General features: G+C 50.6%; 5 non-coding genes across 5 annotated transcripts; 1 reads left to right on the plus strand and 4 right to left on the minus strand.

Annotated features, from left to right (window-relative positions):
* The first annotated feature begins 4335 nt into the window (after positions 1-4335).
* Positions 4336-4546, plus strand: LOC140496123 (small nucleolar RNA U3). The gene has a single exon (XR_011964169.1). It is a non-coding gene; the product is annotated as a small nucleolar RNA U3 (small nucleolar RNA).
* Positions 4547-6198: 1652 nt separating this feature from the next.
* Positions 6199-6414, minus strand: LOC140496121 (small nucleolar RNA U3). The gene has a single exon (XR_011964167.1). It is a non-coding gene; the product is annotated as a small nucleolar RNA U3 (small nucleolar RNA).
* A 2482-nt stretch (positions 6415-8896) lies between these two features.
* LOC140496111 (small nucleolar RNA U3) lies at positions 8897-9112 on the minus strand. Its single transcript, XR_011964159.1, has one exon. It is a non-coding gene; the product is annotated as a small nucleolar RNA U3 (small nucleolar RNA).
* Positions 9113-11594: 2482 nt separating this feature from the next.
* LOC140496113 (small nucleolar RNA U3) lies at positions 11595-11810 on the minus strand. Its single transcript, XR_011964160.1, has one exon. It is a non-coding gene; the product is annotated as a small nucleolar RNA U3 (small nucleolar RNA).
* Positions 11811-14292: 2482 nt separating this feature from the next.
* On the minus strand, positions 14293-14508 carry LOC140496114 (small nucleolar RNA U3). Its single transcript, XR_011964161.1, has one exon. It is a non-coding gene; the product is annotated as a small nucleolar RNA U3 (small nucleolar RNA).
* Positions 14509-16282: the final 1774 nt, after the last annotated feature.

Raw genomic sequence — 16282 nt, forward strand, 5'->3', positions numbered from 1 at the left:
TGTATATAATTTGTAATATAAAGTAAAGGATTTGCAATACCATTAATGACAAAATTGATGAGTTCAAAGCCTAAGCCCTAACTGTGATGTGTGTGTGCGCAATTGGCATGTGAATGAGAGTAGGTTGTTAGTTAAGACTATACTCTTATGGATCATAAGCAGGACCGACGGAGGAAATGGAAGAGGAGGGATCAAAGGAGGCAGAGCAGTGGATTATCGTTAAAAACAGGAAAAGGAAACCTCTCGAGGGCCCCAAAGCCACCAAGCGAAGGGGGAAGAGACACCTCCAAGAGGAGGATACAAGCAGCTCCTCCGAGGGTGAGGACGGGCGCAAGAAGGGTCGCCTCCGGAGGAAGAGGCAGAGCGCCGTGGGGAGAAAGGAGGGCAACACCGCCCAAGAAGGAAAAGACAATCCCTCTGAGGGGATGGGTGAAGGCCTCCCCCTACCCGGTGAGAACCAAGGGGTACCCACCGGCCCACAGCTCCAGGGAACTGGGAGCAGCGTCCCAGTGACAGCCCTGCTGTCAGATGGAGAACGGGGAGATGCGGACCCTGGGTCTGACACAATGACACCAGAGCGGGGAAATGACTCCAGCGTGGAGCCGGACAACTACCTCAGCCCTGGGAAGGTCCAGCAGTTTGCTGTCACCACGGGGATGCACGGAGCTACCCCACTGGAGCAAGACCAGAAGAAAATGGACACTGGTAGCCCCGTAAACTGTTAAAATGGGGTTTAAAATTGCCAGCATAAATGTGCGTAGCATTAAAGCGGCTACACGATGTGTTTCAACGCTGGCCTTCCTGGCCAACGTCAAAGCCGATATCCTGTTTCTGCAGGAGTGTGGGATACCGCACCTCAGCAGTTACAGGAGATGGTTGAGCTTGTGGGCCCACGGGCCGTCAGTGTGGTCGGGGGGCAACGATAGCCGTGCCTCCGGCCTGGGTATCCTGTTGCGGGGAGGCAACTTCACCATCTCCGAGGTTAAGGAGGTGGTGGGCGGGCGCCTCCTCGTCGTGGATGTCAAATACAGAAACGCTCCCGTGAGACTAATCAACGTGTACGCCCCAGTGGGTAAGAGTGAACGGTTGGCCGTCCTGCAACAGCTTCCACTGCTGCTGGCTACGTCCAGGCCGGTCATTCTGGTCGGAGACTTCAACTGCATCATTGATGCAGATGGACGATCCGGCGGGGGGGACAGTAAACCGGACGCTACGTCCAGGGCCCTGATGGAAACGGTCAAAGACGCCAAGCTGCACGACGTCTTCAGCGCCCCTGCAGATGGAGCGCAGCGTAGATACACCTGGTCACGGGCAGACGGGTCTATCCGCTCAAGGATAGATTACCTGTTTGTGTCCCGAACGCTCTCGGTCAGATCCACCGACGTCAAGCCGGTGTTCTTCTCTGACCACTGCCTCCTGCTGGCCGACTGTCACCTACAGGACGAACAGCGGGCGGGCAAGGGAACGTGGAAACTGAACACTAAGCTGTTGACCCCGGGAAACATCGAAGAGCTCAAGAGGGATTACGCAGGTTGGAGAACCGTGAAGCCCCTCTTTGAGTTTCCAGCGGACTGGTGGGAAACGGTAAAAGGGAACATCAAGAGGTTCTTTATCCTCAAAGGTGTTCAGGAGGCGAGAGAGAGGCAGGGAAAACTGTCCCAGCTCCAGGAAAGTATGCAAAACCTGCTCCTGCTGCAGACGATGGGGGTGGATGTCACGGAGGACCTCAAGGAGGTGAAGGGCCAGCAAGCCTCGCTCTTTGCCTCGGAGGCCTCCAGGATAATCTTCCGGTCCAGGGTCCGCTCGGTGGAGCAGGACGAGACGTGCTCACGTTTCTTCTTCCAGAAGGTGCACAAAGAGAGCTCCGTGCTCAGCAGCCTGAAGAAAGAAGATGGCTCGGTAACGTCATCTCAGGCTGACATCATGAGGATCAGTAAATCCTTCTACGCCAGCCTGTATGACTCGAAGCCAACCGACAGCGCGGCCTCCCAGTCGTTCCTGTCCTCTATCACGGAGGTCCTAGATGACGGAACACGAGAGAGGCTGGACCAGTCGCTATCTCTGGATGAACTGACCAAGGCCCTCGAGTCCTTCGAAAAGAATAAAACTCCCGGAAGCGACGGCTTACCGGTCGAGGTTTATACCGCTCTTTGGGACTTGATCGGCCAGGACCTGCTGGAGGTGTATGTCAGTATGCTCCGGGCAGGTACCATGAGTGAATCCATGAGGAAAGGCATCATCACCCTCGTCTACAAGCGGAAGGGGGAGAGGGAGGAAATTAGAAATTGGAGACCGATCTCACTGTTAAATGCAGACTACAAAATCCTGTTAAAGGTCATCGCCAACCGGGTCAGGTCTGCTCTGGGATCGGTGATCCACCCGGACCAAACCTGTGCTGTACCGGGCAGGAAGATCTCTGAGAGTCTCGCACTCCTCAGGGATACGATCGCCTACGTGCAGGACAGGGGGGTGGACACCTGCCTCATCAGCCTGGACCAGGAGAAAGCCTTTGACAGGATATCGCATACATATATGAGGGATGTCCTCTCCAAAATGGGCTTTGGGGAGGGAATCGGAAATTGGATCAGACTGCTCTACACCAACATTGTCAGTGCAGTCTCAATCAATGGGTGGGAATCAGATAGCTTCCCTGTAAGATCTGGAGTCAGGCAGGGATGCCCCCTCTCACCCGCCTTGTTTGTGTGTTGCATAGAGCCATTAGCCGAATCCATCAGGAAGGATGTGAGCCTGAGAGGGGTGACTATTCCTGGCAGCGGGGGCCTGCAGGTTAAGGCCTCCCTGTACATGGATGACGTCGCTGTTTTCTGCTCGGATCCGCTGTCCGTGCACAGACTCGTGTGCATCTGCGACCAGTTCGAACGGGCCTCGGGGGCCAAGGTAAACCAAGGCAAGAGCGAGGCCATGCTCTTCGGGAACTGGGCCGACCAATCCTCTATCCCCTTCACCGTCAGGACTGACCACCTGAAGGTGCTGGGTATTTGGTTCGGGGGGGCTGGGGCGTGCGCCAAGACCTGGGAGGAGCGGATCAGGAAGATGAGACAGAAACTAGGCAGATGGGGGCAACGGTCGCTCTCCATCGTGGGAAAAAACCTGGTCATCAGGTGTGAGGTCCTCTCAGTATTGCTATATGTGGCACAGGTCTGGCCTATCCCCAGGACCTGTGCCGCCGCAGTCACCCGGGCCATCTTCCAATTCATTTGGAGATCAAAGATGGACCGGGTCCGAAGAGACTCTATGTACAAAGACCGGTGCAATGGGGGAAAAAACACGCCCAATGCCACCCTCACCCTGATGGCCACCTTTGTGTGTGGCTGCATCAAGCTGTGCGTGGATCCCCGGTACGCAAACACCAAGTGTCACTACGTACTGAGGTTCTACCTGTCCCCGGTGTTGCGAAGGATGGGCCTGGCCTCGCTGCCGCGGAACGCTCCGAGTAGTTGGACCATTCCGTATCACCTGTCCTTCGTGGAGAAATTTATGAGGAAAAACACCTTTGACCACAAGTCCATCAGGAAGTGGTCAGCACGTAGCGTCCTTGAGACCCTTCGGGAAAAGGAGAGGGCGGATCCTGTCGAGCGGTTTCCTGAGCAGACTGTCAAAGCCATTTGGCAGAATGCCTCATCGCCAGAACTTTCCAACAAGCACCAAGACGTGGCTTGGCTGGTGGTGAGAAGGGCTCTGCCTGTGAGATCCTTTATGCACGCCCGGACTCTCTGCCGCACCGCACGCTGCCCTCAAAGTGGCTGCGGGGGGGACGAGACTGTCACACACCTCCTTCCGGAATGTGCCTATGCAGAGGAAGTCTGGAGAGGAATGCAGTGGTCCTTGTCGAGGTTCGTCCCGAGCAGCGCCGTGACGCGGGACTCCGTGCTCTACGGCCTGTTCCCCGGGACTCACACCGAGACGAACATTAACTGCGCCTGGAGGATCATCAACTCGGTGAAGGATGCTCTCTGGGCGGTCCGAAACCTGTTAATCTTCCAGCTGAAGGAGTTGACCCCGACCGAGTGTTGTAGACTGGCACATTCCAAGGTCCAAGACTACGTGTTGAGGGACGCGCTGAAGCTTGGGGCAGCTGCCGCCAAGGCGCGGTGGGGAAAGACCACCGTGTAAGATCGGCCTGCCTAAAGAAGAACATGGGGCCCATACAGATGTTTTTTTTGGGCTCTGCTGATGCCTCAGCCAAATATATGTACAAGATTGAAAAATGCACAGGATTGTAAATGACATTGATAAATTCGAATCTGTGTTTGTAAATGTGGACATATGTATGGCATGATCAAATGTACAGACCATCAAATATTTTTATGAATAAAGTATATTTTTGAAATAAAAAAAAAAATTTTCCTAGAGAAATGGGTTCTTTAGAGTGAGGCTTCACCAACCATGAGGAGGATTTATAGTGTTCTCTTCTGAGCAGGAAGTTGGTAGTGAGTGTTGCTGTTAGCAGTTGCTCATTGCCGTTGATGATTGTTCCTTCTCTCTTGTGTAGAGAGTTGGAGGAAGAGAACCCAGTCTGAGTGGTTGGTTTATGGAATTTCCAAAGAAAGGTTCTGTCTTTGTTTATCAGTTCTGAGTCAGCTTAAATGGCAGGGCTGGACTTATGCCCTTCCTTCAAAACCACCAGTGCAGGGGTACAGTAACTCACTCAGCCTCCACCCAACCATCTAAACTCAATCAAGGTGTCGTGGCAGTGGGGTGCAGTGTGGAACAGCTCCAGAAGGAAACAACATCAGGCAAAACGTCCCTCGCAAAGTTGTGCGTGATGTTCTCCCCGTGTCTGCGTGAGTTTCCTCCGGGTGCCCTGGTTTCCTCCCACAATGCAAAGATGTGCATGCTGGGTCAGGTCAGGTGAATTGGCCATGCTAACTCCCCCATCATATTAGGTGCATTAATCCGAGGGAAATGGGTCTGGGTGGGTTACACTACGGAGGGTCGGTGCGGAACTTTTTGGGCAGAAGGGCCTGTTGATGATGGAATAGTGCAGGTTAGATGGGCCTCAGATTAGTTTCACGGGTGGGCGCAACATCAAAGGCCAAAAGGTCTGTACTGCGCCGTAATGTTTTAGGTTTTGTCCTTACCGGTACGGCACAAGTTCGATCAGGGTGAATCTCCCATCCCAGAATTCACCTGAACCGGTTGGCGATGACTCAAGACAGGATTTTGGAGCCAGCATGCAGAAGTGAAATTGGTTGCCAATTTGTCATTTCCGTCCTCTCCCCCTCCTGCTTATGGGTGAGAGTGATAGCACCTTTCCCCGTGAATTTGCACATGGTAACTGACAGAAGCGTACGCCTCCAGCAGTCCTGAAGTCGCACAGGTCCGAATGCAACTGTCGCTTTCGGCAGTTTCATTCTTTTCGGAGGGCTCGAGGGCCTCGGTCAACTCATCCAGAGATAACGGCTCATCCAGCCCCTAGCCCCTGCTGTGTCTAAGATCTCTCCGTGTTCGAGAACAGGAAGGACTGGGAGGCTGCGCTGCCTGTGGGCTGTATATCATACAGTCTGGTATAAAACGATTTGCTGATCCTCAGGGTGTCAGACTGAGATGATATGACTGAGCCATCTTTCACCGTCAGGCTGCTGGTGCACTCGCTGGAAGAAGAAACACAAACACAGCTTATCCTGTTCCACAAGGTGGACTCTGGAGCAAAAGATTATTGCGCAGGCAAAGGGCGAGGCTCTTTGTAGAATTAAAATTAGAATCCCCCTCCAGTGAGGAAACAGGCCCTTCGGCCCAACAATGACCCGGCGAAGAGCGACCCATACAGACCTGTTGCCCTACCCTATATTTGCCCCTGACTAATGCATCTAACTTGCACATCCCTGATCACTATGGCCAATTTAGCATGGCCAATTCACCTAAGCTGCACATTTTTGGATCGTGGGAGGAAACCAGGGCACCCGGAGGAATCCCACGCTGACACGGGGAGAACATCACGCACAACTTTGCGAGGGACGTGTTGCCTGATGTTGTTTCCTTCTGGAGCTGTTCCACACTGCACCCCACTGCCACGACACCTTGATTGAGTTTAGATGCTCGGCTGGAGGCTGAGTGAGTTACTGTACCCCTGCACTGGTGGTTTTGAAGGAAGGGCATAAGTCCAGCCCTGCCATTTAAGCTGACTCAGAACTGATAAACAAAGACAGAACCTTTCTTTGGAAATCCCAGAAACCAACCACTCAGACTGGGTTCTCTTCCTCCAACTCTCTACACAAGAGAGAAGGAACAATCATCAACGGCAATGAGCAACTGCTAACAGCAACACTCACTACCAACTTCCTGCTCAGAAGAGAACACTATAAATCCTCCTCATGGTTGGTGAAGCCTCACTCTAAAGGACCCATTTCTCTAGGAAAAAACTATAGAAATGATCCATAAGAGTATAGTCTTAACTAACAACCTACTCTCATTCACATGCCAATTGCGCACACACACATCACAGTTAGGGCTTAGGCTTTGAACTCATCAATTTTGTCATTAATGGTATTGCAAATCCTTTACTTTATATTACAAATTATATACACAGACACTGGTTTGTGTTTGAACTATTACACTGAAACAACTGTCGATTGTTGGAAAAACTGATCTGGCCTGGCTCATTGATTGACAGACTCTGATTACCATAATCTATGCAATTGACCAATCAAAAGTTACAGATTCTTCACCATAATTCAGCAGGCAGTGTTGCATGACATCACTTCCAGGTTCATGACTCATGGTGATATTGTACAGTTCCTTCATAAGTCATAGATTCACAGAATCACTACAATGCACATAGAGACCCTCTGAAGAGCAACTCACACAGACCCACCCAGGAGGTTTTTGTTTATTTCAAATATATACTTTATTCATAAAAATATCTTGACACGCACACATGGTTATTAAAGCAGTTCGATCCTGTACAGTAGCAAATGGAGAAACAAACCTCGGCGTGTGACTCTATCCAGCAAAGGGAAAACACGGCGACGTTGTCCATGTACAGGGAGGCTGTGATCCGCAGGGCTCTGCTGCCTGGAATAGCCACCCCTCTCAGGCTCGCATCCTTCCTGATGGACTCAGCAAAGGGCTCTATACAACACACAAACAGAGCAGGAGAGCGTGGGCAGCCAGACCTGATCCGGAAACTTTCTGATTCACACTCATTGATTGAATCTGCACTAAAGATGTCGGCGTAGAGCACTCGGATACAATTGTGGATTCCCACCCAAAGCCCATTTTGGAGAGCGCGTACCACATGTAGGTGTGTGACCTTCTGTAAAACGCCTGCTCCTGGTCCAGGATGATGAGGCAGGCGTCCACCCTCTCCTGTCTTGGACGTAGGCGGTCATACCTCTGAGGTGTGCGAGGCCCTCAGAGGTCACAGGGGCAGCATGGTGGCTCAGTGGTTAGCACTGTTGCCTCACAGCGCCAGGGACCCAGGTTCGATTCCAGCCTTGGGTGGCTGTCGGTGTGGAATTTGCACGTTCTCCCCGTGTCTGCGTGAGTTTCCTCCGGGTGCTCCGGTTTCCTCCCACAATGCAAAGATGTGCATGCTGGGTCAGGTCAGGTGAATTGGCCATGCTAACTCCCCCATCATATTAGGTGCATTAATCCGAGGGAAATGGGTCTTGGTGGGTTACACTACGGAGGGTCGGTGCGGAACATTTTGGGCAGAAGGGCCTGTTGATGATGGAATAGTGCAGGTTAGATGGGCCTCAGATTAGTTTCACGGGTCGGCGCAACATCAAAGGCCGAAAGGTCTGTACTGCGCCGTAATGTTTTAGGTTTTGTCCTTACCGGTACGGCACAAGTTCGATCAGGGTGAATCTCCGATCCCAGAATTCACCTGAACCGGTTGGCGATGACTCAAGACAGGATTTTGGAGCCAGCATGCAGAAGTGAAATTGGTTGCCAATTTGTCATTTCCGTCCTCTCCCCCTCCTGCTTATGGGTGAGAGTGATAGCACCTTTCCCCGTGAATTTGCACATGGTAACTGACAGAAGCGTACGCCTCCAGCAGTCCTGAAGTCGCACAGGTCCGAATGCAACTGTCGCTTTCGGCAGTTTCATTCTTTTCGGAGGGCTCGAGGGCCTCGGTCAACTCATCCAGAGATAACGGCTCATCCAGCCCCTAGCCCCTGCTGTGTCTAAGATCTCTCCGTGTTCGAGAACAGGAAGGACTGGGAGGCTGCGCTGCCTGTGGGCTGTATATCATACAGTCTGGTATAAAACGATTTGCTGATCCTCAGGGTGTCAGACTGAGATGATATGACTGAGCCATCTTTCACCGTCAGGCTGCTGGTGCACTCGCTGGAAGAAGAAACACAAACACAGCTTATCCTGTTCCACAAGGTGGACTCTGGAGCAAAAGATTATTGCGGAGGCAAAGGGCGAGGCTCTTTGTAGAATTAAAATTAGAATCCCCCTCCAGTGAGGAAACAGGCCCTTCGGCCCAACAATGACCCGGCGAAGAGCGACCCATACAGACCTGTTGCCCTACCCTATATTTGCCCCTGACTAATGCATCTAACTTGCACATCCCTGATCACTATGGCCAATTTAGCATGGCCAATTCACCTAAGCTGCACATTTTTGGATCGTGGGAGGAAACCAGGGCACCCGGAGGAATCCCACGCTGACACGGGGAGAACATCACGCACAACTTTGCGAGGGACGTGTTGCCTGATGTTGTTTCCTTCTGGAGCTGTTCCACACTGCACCCCACTGCCACGACACCTTGATTGAGTTTAGATGCTCGGCTGGAGGCTGAGTGAGTTACTGTACCCCTGCACTGGTGGTTTTGAAGGAAGAGCATAAGTCCAGCCCTGCCATTTAAGCTGACTCAGAACTGATAAACAAAGACAGAACCTTTCTTTGGAAATCCCAGAAACCAACCACTCAGACTGGGTTCTCTTCCTCCAACTCTCTACACAAGAGAGAAGGAACAATCATCAACGGCAATGAGCAACTGCTAACAGCAACACTCACTACCAACTTCCTGCTCAGAAGAGAACACTATAAATCCTCCTCATGGTTGGTGAAGCCTCACTCTAAAGAACCCATTTCTCTAGGAAAAAACTATAGAAATGATCCATAAGAGTATAGTCTTAACTAACAACCTACTCTCATTCACATGCCAATTGCGCGCACACACATCACAGTTAGGGCTTAGGCTTTGAGCTCATCAATTTTGTCATTAATGGTATTGCAAATCCTTTACTTTATATTACAAATTATATACACAGACACTGGTTTGTGTTTGAACTATTACACTGAAACAACTGTCGATTGTTGGAAAAACTGATCTGGCCTGGCTCATTGATTGACAGACTCTGATTACCATAATCTATGCAATTGACCAATCAAAAGTTACAGATTCTTCACCATAATTCAGCAGGCAGTGTTGCATGACATCACTTCCAGGTTCATGACTCATGGTGATATTGTACAGTTCCTTCATAAGTCATAGATTCACAGAATCACTACAATGCACATAGAGACCCTCTGAAGAGCAACTCACACAGACCCACCCAGGAGGTTTTTGTTTATTTCAAATATATACTTTATTCATAAAAATATCTTGACACGCACACATGGTTATTAAAGCAGTTCGATCCTGTACAGTAGCAAATGGAGAAACAAACCTCGGCGTGTGACTCTATCCAGCAAAGGGAAAACACGGCGACGTTGTCCATGTACAGGGAGGCTGTGATCCGCAGGGCTCTGCTGCCTGGAATAGCCACCCCTCTCAGGCTCGCATCCTTCCTGATGGACTCAGCAAAGGGCTCTATACAACACACAAACAGAGCAGGAGAGCGTGGGCAGCCAGACCTGATCCGGAAACTTTCTGATTCACACTCATTGATTGAATCTGCACTAAAGATGTCGGCGTAGAGCACTCGGATACAATTGTGGATTCCCACCCAAAGCCCATTTTGGAGAGCGCGTACCACATGTAGGTGTGTGACCTTCTGTAAAACGCCTGCTCCTGGTCCAGGATGATGAGGCAGGCGTCCACCCTCTCCTGTCTTGGACGTAGGCGGTCATACCTCTGAGGTGTGCGAGGCCCTCAGAGGTCACAGGGGCAGCATGGTGGCTCAGTGGTTAGCACTGTTGCCTCACAGCGCCAGGGACCCAGGTTCGATTCCAGCCTTGGGTGGCTGTCGGTGTGGAATTTGCACGTTCTCCCCGTGTCTGCGTGAGTTTCCTCCGGGTGCTCCGGTTTCCTCCCACAATGCAAAGATGTGCATGCTGGGTCAGGTCAAGTGAATTGGCCATGCTAACTCCCCCATCATATTAGGTGCATTAATCCGAGGGAAATGGGTCTTGGTGGGTTACACTACGGAGGGTCGGTGCGGAACATTTTGGGCAGAAGGGCCTGTTGATGATGGAATAGTGCAGGTTAGATGGGCCTCAGATTAGTTTCACGGGTCGGCGCAACATCAAAGGCCGAAAGGTCTGTACTGCGCCGTAATGTTTTAGGTTTTGTCCTTACCGGTACGGCACAAGTTCGATCAGGGTGAATCTCCGATCCCAGAATTCACCTGAACCGGTTGGCGATGACTCAAGACAGGATTTTGGAGCCAGCATGCAGAAGTGAAATTGGTTGCCAATTTGTCATTTCCGTCCTCTCCCCCTCCTGCTTATGGGTGAGAGTGATAGCACCTTTCCCCGTGAATTTGCACATGGTAACTGACAGAAGCGTACGCCTCCAGCAGTCCTGAAGTCGCACAGGTCCGAATGCAACTGTCGCTTTCGGCAGTTTCATTCTTTTCGGAGGGCTCGAGGGCCTCGGTCAACTCATCCAGAGATAACGGCTCATCCAGCCCCTAGCCCCTGCTGTGTCTAAGATCTCTCCGTGTTCGAGAACAGGAAGGACTGGGAGGCTGCGCTGCCTGTGGGCTGTATATCATACAGTCTGGTATAAAACGATTTGCTGATCCTCAGGGTGTCAGACTGAGATGATATGACTGAGCCATCTTTCACCGTCAGGCTGCTGGTGCACTCGCTGGAAGAAGAAACACAAACACAGCTTATCCTGTTCCACAAGGTGGACTCTGGAGCAAAAGATTATTGCGGAGGCAAAGGGCGAGGCTCTTTGTAGAATTAAAATTAGAATCCCCCTCCAGTGAGGAAACAGGCCCTTCGGCCCAACAATGACCCGGCGAAGAGCGACCCATACAGACCTGTTGCCCTACCCTATATTTGCCCCTGACTAATGCATCTAACTTGCACATCCCTGATCACTATGGCCAATTTAGCATGGCCAATTCACCTAAGCTGCACATTTTTGGATCGTGGGAGGAAACCAGGGCACCCGGAGGAATCCCACGCTGACACGGGGAGAACATCACGCACAACTTTGCGAGGGACGTGTTGCCTGATGTTGTTTCCTTCTGGAGCTGTTCCACACTGCACCCCACTGCCACGACACCTTGATTGAGTTTAGATGCTCGGCTGGAGGCTGAGTGAGTTACTGTACCCCTGCACTGGTGGTTTTGAAGGAAGAGCATAAGTCCAGCCCTGCCATTTAAGCTGACTCAGAACTGATAAACAAAGACAGAACCTTTCTTTGGAAATCCCAGAAACCAACCACTCAGACTGGGTTCTCTTCCTCCAACTCTCTACACAAGAGAGAAGGAACAATCATCAACGGCAATGAGCAACTGCTAACAGCAACACTCACTACCAACTTCCTGCTCAGAAGAGAACACTATAAATCCTCCTCATGGTTGGTGAAGCCTCACTCTAAAGAACCCATTTCTCTAGGAAAAAACTATAGAAATGATCCATAAGAGTATAGTCTTAACTAACAACCTACTCTCATTCACATGCCAATTGCGCGCACACACATCACAGTTAGGGCTTAGGCTTTGAGCTCATCAATTTTGTCATTAATGGTATTGCAAATCCTTTACTTTATATTACAAATTATATACACAGACACTGGTTTGTGTTTGAACTATTACACTGAAACAACTGTCGATTGTTGGAAAAACTGATCTGGCCTGGCTCATTGATTGACAGACTCTGATTACCATAATCTATGCAATTGACCAATCAAAAGTTACAGATTCTTCACCATAATTCAGCAGGCAGTGTTGCATGACATCACTTCCAGGTTCATGACTCATGGTGATATTGTACAGTTCCTTCATAAGTCATAGATTCACAGAATCACTACAATGCACATAGAGACCCTCTGAAGAGCAACTCACACAGACCCACCCAGGAGGTTTTTGTTTATTTCAAATATATACTTTATTCATAAAAATATCTTGACACGCACACATGGTTATTAAAGCAGTTCGATCCTGTACAGTAGCAAATGGAGAAACAAACCTCGGCGTGTGACTCTATCCAGCAAAGGGAAAACACGGCGACGTTGTCCATGTACAGGGAGGCTGTGATCCGCAGGGCTCTGCTGCCTGGAATAGCCACCCCTCTCAGGCTCGCATCCTTCCTGATGGACTCAGCAAAGGGCTCTATACAACACACAAACAGAGCAGGAGAGCGTGGGCAGCCAGACCTGATCCGGAAACTTTCTGATTCACACTCATTGATTGAATCTGCACTAAAGATGTCGGCGTAGAGCACTCGGATACAATTGTGGATTCCCACCCAAAGCCCATTTTGGAGAGCGCGTACCACATGTAGGTGTGTGACCTTCTGTAAAACGCCTGCTCCTGGTCCAGGATGATGAGGCAGGCGTCCACCCTCTCCTGTCTTGGACGTAGGCGGTCATACCTCTGAGGTGTGCGAGGCCCTCAGAGGTCACAGGGGCAGCATGGTGGCTCAGTGGTTAGCACTGTTGCCTCACAGCGCCAGGGACCCAGGTTCGATTCCAGCCTTGGGTGGCTGTCGGTGTGGAATTTGCACGTTCTCCCCGTGTCTGCGTGAGTTTCCTCCGGGTGCTCCGGTTTCCTCCCACAATGCAAAGATGTGCATGCTGGGTCAGGTCAGGTGAATTGGCCATGCTAACTCCCCCATCATATTAGGTGCATTAATCCGAGGGAAATGGGTCTGGGTGGGTTACACTACGGAGGGTCGGTGTGGAACATTTTGGGCAGAAGGGCCTGTTGATGATGGAATAGTGCAGGTTAGATGGGCCTCAGATTAGTTTCACGGGTGGGCGCAACATCAAAGGCCGAAAGGTCTGTACTGCGCCGTAATGTTTTAGGTTTTGTCCTTACCGGTACGGCACAAGTTCGATCAGGGTGAATCTCCCATCCCAGAATTCACCTGAACCGGTTGGCGATGACTCAAGACAGGATTTTGGAGCCAGCATGCAGAAGTGAAATTGGTTGCCAATTGGTCATTTCCGTCCTCTCCCCCTCCTGCTTATGGGTGAGAGTGATAGCACCTTTCCCCGTGAATTTGCACATGGTAACTGACAGAAGCGTACGCCTCCAGCAGTCCTGAAGTCGCACAGGTCCGAATGCAACTGTCGCTTTCGGCAGTTTCATTCTTTTCGGAGGGCTCGAGGGCCTCGGTCAACTCATCCAGAGATAACGGCTCATCCAGCCCCTAGCCCCTGCTGTGTCTAAGATCTCTCCGTGTTCGAGAACAGGAAGGACTGGGAGGCTGCGCTGCCTGTGGGCTGTATATCATACAGTCTGGTATAAAACGATTTGCTGATCCTCAGGGTGTCAGACTGAGATGATATGACTGAGCCATCTTTCACCGTCAGGCTGCTGGTGCACTCGCTGGAAGAAGAAACACAAACACAGCTTATCCTGTTCCACAAGGTGGACTCTGGAGCAAAAGATTATTGCGGAGGCAAAGGGCGAGGCTCTTTGTAGAATTAAAATTAGAATCCCCCTCCAGTGAGGAAACAGGCCCTTCGGCCCAACAATGACCCGGCGAAGAGCGACCCATACAGACCTGTTGCCCTACCCTATATTTGCCCCTGACTAATGCATCTAACTTGCACATCCCTGATCACTATGGCCAATTTAGCATGGCCAATTCACCTAAGCTGCACATTTTTGGATCGTGGGAGGAAACCAGGGCACCCGGAGGAATCCCACGCTGACACGGGGAGAACATCACGCACAACTTTGCGAGGGACGTGTTGCCTGATGTTGTTTCCTTCTGGAGCTGTTCCACACTGCACCCCACTGCCACGACACCTTGATTGAGTTTAGATGCTCGGCTGGAGGCTGAGTGAGTTACTGTACCCCTGCACTGGTGGTTTTGAAGGAAGGGCATAAGTCCAGCCCTGCCATTTAAGCTGACTCAGAACTGATAAACAAAGACAGAACCTTTCTTTGGAAATCCCAGAAACCAACCACTCAGACTGGGTTCTCTTCCTCCAACTCTCTACACAAGAGAGAAGGAACAATCATCAACGGCAATGAGCAACTGCTAACAGCAACACTCACTACCAACTTCCTGCTCAGAAGAGAACACTATAAATCCTCCTCATGGTTGGTGAAGCCTCACTCTAAAGAACCCATTTCTCTAGGAAAAAACTATAGAAATGATCCATAAGAGTATAGTCTTAACTAACAACCTACTCTCATTCACATGCCAATTGCGCGCACACACATCACAGTTAGGGCTTAGGCTTTGAGCTCATCAATTTTGTCATTAATGGTATTGCAAATCCTTTACTTTATATTACAAATTATATACACAGACACTGGTTTGTGTTTGAACTATTACACTGAAACAACTGTCGATTGTTGGAAAAACTGATCTGGCCTGGCTCATTGATTGACAGACTCTGATTACCATAATCTATGCAATTGACCAATCAAAAGTTACAGATTCTTCACCATAATTCAGCAGGCAGTGTTGCATGACATCACTTCCAGGTTCATGACTCATGGTGATATTGTACAGTTCCTTCATAAGTCATAGATTCACAGAATCACTACAATGCACATAGAGACCCTCTGAAGAGCAACTCACACAGACCCACCCAGGAGGTTTTTGTTTATTTCAAATACATACTTTATTCATAAAAATATCTTGACACGCACACATGGTTATTAAAGCAGTTCGATCCTGTACAGTAGCAAATGGAGAAACAAACCTCGGCGTGTGACTCTATCCAGCAAAGGGAAAACACGGCGACGTTGTCCATGTACAGGGAGGCTGTGATCCGCAGGGCTCTGCTGCCTGGAATAGCCACCCCTCTCAGGCTCGCATCCTTCCTGATGGACTCAGCAAAGGGCTCTATACAACACACAAACAGAGCAGGAGAGCGTGGGCAGCCAGACCTGATCCGGAAACTTTCTGATTCACACTCATTGATTGAATCTGCACTAAAGATGTCGGCGTAGAGCACTCGGATACAATTGTGGATTCCCACCCAAAGCCCATTTTGGAGAGCGCGTACCACATGTAGGTGTGTGACCTTCTGTAAAACGCCTGCTCCTGGTCCAGGATGATGAGGCAGGCGTCCACCCTCTCCTGTCTTGGACGTAGGCGGTCATACCTCTGAGGTGTGCGAGGCCCTCAGAGGTCACAGGGGCAGCATGGTGGCTCAGTGGTTAGCACTGTTGCCTCACAGCGCCAGGGACCCAGGTTCGATTCCAGCCTTGGGTGGCTGTCGGTGTGGAATTTGCACATTCTCCCCGTGTCTGCGTGAGTTTCCTCCGGGTGCTCCGGTTTCCTCCCACAATGCAAAGATGTGCATGCTGGGTCAGGTCAGGTGAATTGGCCATGCTAACTCCCCCATCATATTAGGTGCATTAATCCGAGGGAAATGGGTCTGGGTGGGTTACACTACGGAGGGTCGGTGCGGAACTTTTTGGGCAGAAGGGCCTGTTGATGATGGAATAGTGCAGGTTAGATGGGCCTCAGATTAGTTTCACGGGTCGGCGCAACATCAAAGGCCGAAAGGTCTGTACTGCGCCGTAATGTTTTAGGTTTTGTCCTTACCGGTACGGCACAAGTTCGATCAGGGTGAATCTCCGATCCCAGAATTCACCTGAACCGGTTGGCGATGACTCAAGACAGGATTTTGGAGCCAGCATGCAGAAGTGAAATTGGTTGCCAATTGGTCATTTCCGTCCTCTCCCCCTCCTGCTTATGGGTGAGAGTGATAGCACCTTTCCCCGTGAATTTGCACATGGTAACTGACAGAAGCGTACGCCTCCAGCAGTCCTGAAGTCGCACAGGTCCGAATGCAACTGTCGCTTTCGGCAGTTTCATTCTTTTCGGAGGGCTCGAGGGCCTCGGTCAACTCATCCAGAGATAACGGCTCATCCAGCCCCTAGCCCCTGCTGTGTCTAAGATCTCTCCGTGTTCGAGAACAGGAAGGACTGGG

Source organism: Chiloscyllium punctatum, chromosome 25 (assembly GCF_047496795.1).
Source record: "Chiloscyllium punctatum isolate Juve2018m chromosome 25, sChiPun1.3, whole genome shotgun sequence".
NCBI classification, from domain to species: domain Eukaryota; kingdom Metazoa; phylum Chordata; class Chondrichthyes; order Orectolobiformes; family Hemiscylliidae; genus Chiloscyllium; species Chiloscyllium punctatum.